The 10,217-nt window shown below is 45.1% G+C and overlaps 1 pseudogene; it reads left to right on the top strand.

Annotated features, from left to right (window-relative positions):
* LOC111955499 (protein piccolo-like) overlaps positions 1 to 10,217 on the top strand; it is an 85,642-nt pseudogene that overhangs the window by 72,221 nt on the left and 3,204 nt on the right.

Raw genomic sequence — 10,217 nt, forward strand, 5'->3', positions numbered from 1 at the left:
TTTCCCTGTGTTTTGGACTTATTTTGGTTTCTGTTTTATACCAAAATGGCCGACTTTCTGAAGCTACTCCACTCGGATATGGCTGTGCATGCAGTCCGCTGCCCCTCTCCCACCCACCCTTTTTTATTTTTGGACCACAATGCACATCAGTAGACGCCCCACGCCCCACGCCCCACGCCCCACCCCTATGTGATGTGGAGGGCCGGGGCAACTGTGCACCGCGCACTGTGGCTGCATGTGACTGACAGTAAAGCTGGTTTCAATGGTGATGATATTCCTGCTTTCTGAGTCTCCATCTTGCCCGCCCCCTGCCCCCGGCCTTGACCTCTGCCCTCTACCCCCTTGGCGTGACCCTGTCCTGCGCCTGCGCCCCTTACCCCCTCCAGTCTCCTACCCCCCAGCCCAAAGAGGCCGCCTCTCCCTGAGGCACCACAGACACACCATAGTGGGCGTGCTCACCATTCAGAAAGCCCAATCCGATTCGCTCCCCGCCCCGCCGGGCCCGGCAGCATCAGCCAATAGGAGCCAAGCAGACGGCAGACACATGACCTTCAGGAAAGCCATGTCTGAAGAGAGGCCACAGAGGGAAGGAGGTGAGAGTCGCACGTCTCTGTCGTGTGACTGACTGCAAAGATTGTTGCAGCCGGAGAGAGACAGGCTGGGATACTACTAACGCACACCTGCAGAAAGAGAGAGATCTGACACAATACAACAGACAAAAAGAGATCTGACAAGGTACAACAGACAGAAAGGGATCTTAGGAGAGATTGTGACCAGAGAGAGAGAGAGAGAGAGAGAAAGAAAGAGCTAACACACAGCCACACAGCCAGCCACACAGCCAGAGATTCATGCAGCGAGACACAATTTCTTAATGACCGCGGACACAGTTTGCTAATACCAGGAAATAGACTATCAATCCAGGGCTCCGGCATTGTTCCCTAACAATAAATCAGGCTTTGACAGCAATTACCATAAAACCATTAAGCAATAAGGCCTGAGGGGGTGTGGTATATGGCCAATATACCATGGCTAAGGGCTGTTCATAAGCATGACACAATGCGGAGTGCTAGGACACAGCCCTTAGCCGCGGTATATTGGCCATATATCACAAACCCCCGAGGTGCCTTATTGCTATTATAAACTGGTTACCAACGTCATTAGAGGAGTTGATAAAGTACCTGTACACTTTTTTACTCCGTTTTTTCACTTGGTATAGTATTAGCAAACGTTTATTTTTTCTTGTCGTGTCGAGAGGCCTGAGAGAAGAGCGTCGGCATAGATCCAGTTTCATGTCACGTGACTCACACATCCCACGCCACGCCATTCACAACCGACCAGTCATACTCTATATCTATCTCACCACTGCACTATGTAACAGAGGTGGTTTGTGTATAACCTTGCCAGACCTAAAGAAGTGATTTTAACTTGTTTTGGCATTTAGATCTCAGAGCTACTGCCTAGGGCTAGGCTTTAGCTCAGCTGGCTAACACAGTCTTGTGGAACAAAGAAGACCCAGGTCAAACCCAGTCAGTAACACACTTACTTACTGTAGAAGCTGCTGTGAATATAAACAGTGCATTTATTATACGTAACTTTTGCAAAGCAAACACATATATAGGCATTTAAACAATTCAAGTTTTGAAACTATGATCAGTTACTAAGATGTAATTGTGATGATTGCATAACAAATGTAAAATTGCTTATAAGTAACTTTACATCAATGTGTTTTAGAGTAAAATGATTAGTTATCCCCACAAAGCAGAGACACACACTTAGTCCAACATTTAGTTTACTAACGCGTAATAGGGTCTGTGGGCCTTTTGTTTGGTCTGTTGTGAACATATTTATGTTGCTTAATGTTTGATACKGTTTCTCTGGATCGTTATGTGTCTATGTCCTTGTGTTCTCTCTGTGTGTCCAATGATGAAGCAGTTTGAAAATGTTGTCCTGTTTATGTGTGAGGGATGATACTGTATGTATGCTACTACATCTGCCCATACATGTATGCTTCATGCCTGTCTTCTATAGTATTGTGGTGCTATTCATAATAACAATTTGGTGTGTATTGGAGGAGAGGTGTTGGCTGCCCTTATTCTGTAGATAAGACACACACACACACACACACACACACACACACACACACACACACATATCGGTACCCGGTAATCTGTAGGTTCTATTACATACAGTCCGGCGAGGAACACTGAATATACGATTAACGTCATCATACATCAGTTCCTAAACGAGGAATATGATCTTTCCGCGAAACGGATACAGTGTTTTGCCTTCCACCCACTTTTAACAATGGATCTGGAGATCCATGCCGCGACCTGTGCGAAACGTGTCGAAAAGGGGCAAAACGAGGCGGTCTGCCCGTGGTCAGGCTTCGGAGACGTGGCACATCGGCTGCTCCACTCGGCCTAGCATACTACTCGCCAATGTCCATGTCTCTTGACAATAAGGTTGGACGAAATCCGAGCACGGGTAGCATCAGAGAGACATTCAGGGATGCAACGTGCTCTGCTTCACGGAAACATGGCTACTACTCAAGAGAGCGCTGAACCGGAGTCGGTGCAGCCAGCTGGTTCTTCTGCATGCGCCGACAGAAACAAACATCTTTCCGGTAAGAGAGGGGCGGTGGGGTATGCCTTATGATTAACGAGACGTGGTGTATCATCATACACACACACAGGAACTCAAGTCATTCTGTTCACCTGATCTATCTGAATTTGAACAATCCTCACAATAATGTGCGCGCATTAATCTACCAAGGGAATTCTCTTCAATCTAATCACAAGCCGTATATATTCCCACAACAGACACATCGATGGCCTGAACGAACTTTATCTGACTCTTTGTAAACTGGAAACCAAACACCCTGAGGCTGCATTCATCGTAGCTGGGGATTTTATAACAAGGCTAATCTAAAAACAAACTCCCCCTAAATTCTATCAGCATAGTGATTGTGCTACCAGGGGCTGAAAAACCCTAGATCATTGTTATACTAATTTCCGGACGCATATAGGGCCTCCCCCGCCCCTTTGGAAAGCTGACCACGCCTCCATTTTGTTGATTCAGCCTACAACACAGAAACTCAAACAACAAGCACCGCGCTCAGGTCTGTTTCAACGCTGGTCCGACCAATCTGAATCCACGCTTCAAGACTGCTTCGATCAGCGGATTGGAATATGTTCCCATTGCGTCCACACAATATTGACGAATATGCTGATGTGTGAGCGAGTTCATTAGGAAGTGCTATGTGCGATGTTGTACACCAGCAACAGATAAAACAATTCCCAAACAGAAACCGTGGATTGACGCAGCATTCGCGTGAAACTGAAAGCGCGAACCACTGCTTTTAAACCAGGGCAAGGTGACCGGAAGCATGACCGAAACAAACGTGTAGCTATCTCTCTCGGCAAGGCAATCAAACAAGGCTAAGTCCCAGTACAGAGACAAAATCGAGTCGCAATTCAACGCTCAGACACAAGAGGTATGTGGCAGGGTCTACAGTCAATCACGGAGTATTACAAAAAAGAAACCCGACCCCGTCGCGGACCAGGATGTCTTTGCCTAGACAGGCTAAACAACTTTTTTGCGCTTTGAGGACACTAGGTGCCACTGACACGGCGGCCCCTACCAAACCTGCGAGGCTCTCCTTCATGCACCCGAGGTGAGTAAAACATTTAACGTGTTAACCCTCGCAAGGTGCAGGCCAGACGGCATCCACGCGCGTCCTCAGAGCATGCGCAGACCAGCTGGCTGGTGTGTTTACGGGACATATTTCAATCAATCCTTATCCAGTCTGCTGTTCCCAAATGCTTCAGAGGGCACACATTGTTCCTGTTCCCAAGAAAGCTAAGGTAACTGAGCTAAACGACTACGCCCGTAGACTCACTCCGTCATCAGAAGTGCTTTGAGAGACTAGGCTAAGGACATATCACCCTCCCCGACTTATACCTATCGCGGACACCCTAGACCCACTCCAATTTGCTTCCCCGACCCAATAGGTCCACAGACGACGCAATCGCAACCACAACTGCACACTGCCCTAACGCATCTGGACAAGAGAGGAATACCCATGGTAGAATGCGGTGTTCACTGGATAGTCTCAGCATTTAACACCATATACGACCTCCCAAAACTCGGCATCAAGCTCGAGACCTGCGGTGGTCTCGACCCCCGCCTGTGCAACTGGGTCTGGACTTCCTGACACGGGGCCGCCCCCAGGTGGTGAGGGTAGGTAAACATCTCCACCCGCTGATCTCTAACCACTGGGGCCCCACAAGGTGCGTTCTGAGCCCTCTCCTGTATCCCTGTTCACCACACGACTGCGTGGCCATGCACGCCTCCAACTCAATATCACAAGTTTGCGGATGACACTACAAGTGGTAGGCTTGAATTAACCAACAACGACGAGACGGCCTACAGGGGGAGGTGAGGGCCCTCGAGTGTGGTGTCAGGAAAATAACTTCACACTCAACGTCAACAAACACAGGAGATGATTGTGGACTTCAGGAAACAGCAGAGGGAGACCTATCCACATCGCGCGGTCAGTAGTGGAGGGTGGAAAGTTTTAAGTTCCTCGGTGTTCACATCACGGACAAACGGAATTGGTCACCTACAGCAGACAGCGTTGTGAAGAAGGCGCAGAGCCGCCTCTTCACCTAGGAGGCTGAAGAAATTCGGCTTGTCACCCAAAGCACTCACAACTTCTACAGATGCACAATCGAGAGCATCCTGTCGGGCTGTATCACCTGACCGCTGTGTGCAATAGCTCCGCCACACATAAGGCTCTCCAAAGGGTAGTGACGTCTGAACGCATCCACGGGGCAAACTAACTGGCTTGCAACGGTATTTCAGAGGCCTCGGCCTCTCCTCAGGACACCTACACCACCCGATGTACAAGGAAAGGCCATAAGGATCATCAAGACAAACACCCACAGCCACTGCTTTCACCCGCTAATCCAGAAGGCGAGGTCAGTACAGGTGCATAAAAGCAGGCGCGAGAGAGACTGAAAACAGCTTTTATCTCAAGGCCATCAGACTGTTAAACAGCCACCACTAACATTTAGCGGCCGCTGCAACATACTGACTCAACTCCAGCCAACTTTAAAAATGGGAATTGATGGAAATTATGTAAAAAATGTACACTAGCCAATTAAAACAATGCCACTTAATATATGTTAACATACCCTACATTACCCATTCATATGTATATACTGTACTCTATATCATCTACTGCATCTTGCCATCTTTATGTAATACATGTACCACTAGCCACTTAAAAACTATCGACGTTTATGTTTCATACCCTACAGTACTCATTCATATGTATATACCGTACTCTATACCATCTACTGCATCTTGCCATGCCGTTCTGTACCACCACTCATCTCATAATCTTTATGTACATATTTTTATCCCTTTAAACTTGTGTGTGTGTATAAGGTAGTAGTTGTGGAATTGTCTAGGTTAGATTCTTGTTGGTTATTATACTGCATTGTCGGAACTAGAAGCACAAGCATTTCGCTACACTCGCATTAACATCTGCTAACCATGTGTATGTGACTAATAAAATTTGATTTGATTTGATTTTGAATTTAGTATGAACTGACATGTTGTCCACCCAATCAAAGGATGAGAGAATTAATCTAGTACTGAAAGCATAAAATACACTAGCTAGCACTGCAGTGCACAAAATGTGGTGAATAGTTGACTCAAAGAGAAAGACAATAGTTGAACAGTTTTGAACAAATTAATTTCTTAAAAATGAAGGAGAGAGTGATATATTTAGTTGTATTTTTTTCACTTTCACTTAGCTAGCGAATGCAGCTAGCTAGTTTAGCCTACTCAACAAACCGGCTCAAACAGAGAGGGATGCAATGTTAGCTAGCTGGATATGGCTATCCAACACTGGAATTTTCCAAGTTAAGGTACGTTTTTTTTCTATTCATTTATTGCCACAGGGGCCCGGGTGTAACTGCTAAACTGCTTGCTGTTGACTGTACACTGTACTGCATGATTATAGCGGGTTTACTAACGCATTAGTTCTAGTAGCTATGTTGACTATGACGTTAATATGGTGACAACGATGTAGGCTGTGTGTAGCAGTTACTGGTTATGATATGAAGGTTTGGCTTGGATTTTTTTGCCTGGTCACAGGCGGCTAATGTGTTGTGCACTGAAGTCCACAAGCGAAGGGAAAAGGTGAGAGGAGGAGAGCACGTAGATGTGGTAAGGGATTACACAACGATCAAAGGGATCAAAGTGAATCTGTGCATGTGATCACGGGTATTCATTCCGCCGATTCTGTGAAAAAACATTTCTTAAACAGAAGCAAACGGAACGAAACGGGGATCAACATACCTGAATTTGTCGAATGAAAACTCTCATATTCAACTGTTGGACCTAATGATACCCTAGCTCAGCTAGAGGCAGGCAAGAGTGAATGTGTCAATGTCTGTCACTTTGATTGCTCAAATTTCTCTCGACCTGTAAACTTGCATTCACAGACTAGGTTCTAGCAACCTCATGATGGGTACAGGGAAAATTGTAGTATCATGTAGTAGCTAAACCTATTGCTGTTATATTGAACTGGGTGAATGGAATGATAATGACAGTCATCCAACATGCTGTAATAGAATAAGGCCATGCTCATGAAAAAAAATCGTCCTCCCTCATCTTAAACGGCACCGACGTCCACCGGTGTATGTATTAACGTGTGTGTAATGTGTTGTGGTATGTGTATGTGTAGGTAGACCCAGGTAATGGGAGAATCAAGATAGCTCTGAGGAAGGAGCTGAAGACAGAGGGAGACCAGCTGGTGTTGGAGATTTTCTTAGTGCAGAAAATCACCTACAAGTTCAAGTCTCCAGACCACTTGCCAGGTACTGCTATATGCACATGTTACATTACACACAAACATGTACACACACAACACACGTTTAACACATCATGTCGATACACATTCGCTCGCACACAACGAGACACTCAAATGGTACAGATACATGTGAATTACAGGTACACACACACACACAGCACCACGACACAGCACATCGCAACGCCACACACACAAACACACAGACACACACACACACACACTGTTTCAGAAAATAGAAGATAACTCTTTTGTGACAAATGTAGTGTGTGTTTAATATGAGTGCATGTGTGTGTGTGTGTCTACAGCCCTCTATGTGAAGCTGTATGTGGTGAACATTGCGACCCAGAAGAGGATCATCAGAAGAAGACCGGGTATGTCGTCACGACGCGAGCCTCCTTCAACGAGACCTTCAGATTCTGCATGAACCCCACGGCCACCTCTCTGCAGGTCTGTCTGTCCTGCCTGCTGCCTGAATGTCTATTTACATCGTGCATCTCTTTTCTTGTCTTAGATACTGTTATATGTCACTTAAAGTATAATACGTAGGATGCTTGTGTGTGTGCTGTACTGCTGCCCACTATAATCACATGCTCTGTGTGTCACGCTGGATATGAACTATTGTGACAGAAAGTTCATAAATCGAGTAGGCCGGCAGCTCTACTGGTCTGTCCAGCTCTTTCCCTGTAGTCTAACTCTTCTCTCTCCTCTGTCCAGCTCTTACATGTGTCTAACTCTTCTCTCTCTCTGTCCAGCTCTTCTGTGTCCTACTCTCTTCTCTGCTCTGTCCAGCTCTCATGGTGTCTAACTCTTCTCTCTGCCTCTGTCAGCTCTTCGCTGTGTTCTAACTCTTCTCTCTGCTCTGTCCAGCTCTTCCTGTGTCTAACATCTTCTCTCTCTCTGTCCAGCTCTTCCTGTGTCTAACTCTTCTCTCTCCTCTTCCAGCTCTTCCCTGTGTCTAACTCTTCTCTCTCCTCTGTCCAGCTCTTCCCTGTGTCTAACTCTTCTCTCTCCTCTGTCCAGCTTTCCTGTGTCTAACTCTTCTCTCTCCTCTTGTCACCTCTTCCCAGTCGTCTAACTCTCTCTCTCCTCTGTCCAGCTCTTCCCTGTGTCTAACTCTTCTCTCTGCTCTGTCCGCTCTTCATCGGTGTCTAACTCTTCTTTCTCCTCTGTCCAGCTCTTCCCTGTGTCTAACTCTTCTCTCTTCTCTGTCCAGCTCTTCCTGTGTCTAATCTTCTCTCTCCTCTGTCCAGCTCTCCTGTGTCTAACTCTTCTCTCTCCTCTGTCCAGCTCTCCCTGTCTCTAACTCTTCTCTCTCCTCTGTCCAGCTCTTCCTGGTGTCTAACTCTTGTCTCTCCTCTGTCCAGCTCTTCTGGTGTCCAATGGGGGAAGTTCATTAAGAAGAACCCTGATCGGAGAGGCCTACATCTGGCTGGATAAGGTGGACGTGCGGAAGCGAGTGGTCAGCTGGCACAAACTGCTGGCTAGCTCTGCTCAGATCACTCCTAAAGAACCTTATTAACCTTGTCTATTCTATAGGCTCTTAACTCGCAGAGAGAAGACGAGGATGGCTAGGGCGCTCGAGTTTACTGTCTCCATCACTGATCCACTCTTTATGGACCAACTGGACATACTCACAGGTCCACCATTGGGGTGCGGGGCAAGGACCGTTAGGGTGCGGGTGTTAGACAACTATCTCTTACGTATCCTGTGGATCTTGAGTTTTGGTGTCAAGGGTCAGGGGTCAGCGTTTGAATTGCTTTGAGCTGTGACTGGGGATTGGGGAGAGAACCTTTGTTTGACATGCATTTGGCGATAAGGGTAGTGGGGAGGAAGTGGTATGTGTTTTACAGGAAATTAACTTGTGTTTACAGAAGTAGTGTAGCCAGGGAGGGGAGGCCATTGAGGCAACAAAGCAAGAACAGAATCAACCAGGTATTACACACACGCTCACACAACACAGTCACAAACACATTGAAACACAAAGAAAGATAATGGTAAGAGACTGACACATTAATACAGGGGATGGACACGTTTAGATTCTCTCATTGCTCTATTTGACTGGAGATGTTTTTTTATGAATGACATTATAACTACCTGTGGTATTCCCCTCATGGTTTTGTATATTGTTAGAAGAGTTTAATTCATTTATGAAGCATTTTGGGAATTAAATGTTGAAGATTTATTCTATGGAGATGGCACCTCTTATTTTTGTATTATAATTATGATTATTAGAGTTTTATTGATATTCTCCTCAATTGTTTAAGTACTGAATGATGAATGAAGAATTTTGAATCCAGGGACGCACAGTTATTTGTGACATAATCTCACTTTAATTCTATTTCTCGATTTGAAATGACTCCCTCATCTGGCACAAGGTACAAAGCCCTTGGCAAGCATGTTTTTACATTTTGGGACAACAATATTTCCCCTTCTCTTCTTTCTCTAGATGTACATTAGATGCTGATATATCAGATATATTATATAAAATTGTTCTAAGTATAATTGGTGTGGTTTTAACAGACTGGGTAGTCTTGTGCACAGGGTCATGTTTATTAGGCACCAAATGGAAGAAACCAGACTGAAACAGGAGGGACTACCTGCTGTTGTCCAGGAAGAAATGCTGATTTTAGTTTTCAGTTCAAAATGTTTTAGGTTGGGTGACCTAATGAACGTGACAGTGAAAAGTTGCATTGTTGCCTATGAGGTTGACTTTGTATATGGTTGAGTACACTGTCGTCGTGAGAGATAAATAGATATATTCTTATCACAGACAATCCGTTGTGGATGATTGTGGCTTAACATATTATTTTTGGAATGTGAAATATTGGGCACAGGTTTTAGCTGTGATTCAAGCCTGTTTTTTCTCCTAGTAAGATACACAGTGAACTGCTATGCATAAAGCTAGCGTAGTTCTACTCTTCCTTACATTCACACATTTGAAATATCTTCTTATGCACACTGTCATGTTTTACTTAGCACTTTGTCAAGTTATGGAATGTATAGATGAATATACAGTATGTTCCCACTCGTAGATAAATATAATATATATAAGTTTTCAAATGAATATAAAATAAATTATATAGTAATATATTATAGTTATATAATAAGTTGACCATACTTGATTACCCTCTTGGCCTGTGTATAGTAAAGTGTGTCCCATGGTTCATATATCAGGGTCCCCTCCAAAAGTTGTCTATCTATACATTGAATGGGTGGGGGAGTTGTGGATGCGCATGCTTTGGTTGTTTCTGTTGGTGTGTCTATCTCCATCACGTCTAGGTACAAACTATCCTATTAGGCTCTGTTGGTCTATGGGGAGAGGTTGGTAGCTGGG

This window comes from Salvelinus sp. IW2-2015, linkage group LG3, assembly GCF_002910315.2.
Source record: "Salvelinus sp. IW2-2015 linkage group LG3, ASM291031v2, whole genome shotgun sequence".
Taxonomy (NCBI): Eukaryota; Metazoa; Chordata; class Actinopteri; order Salmoniformes; family Salmonidae; genus Salvelinus; species Salvelinus sp. IW2-2015.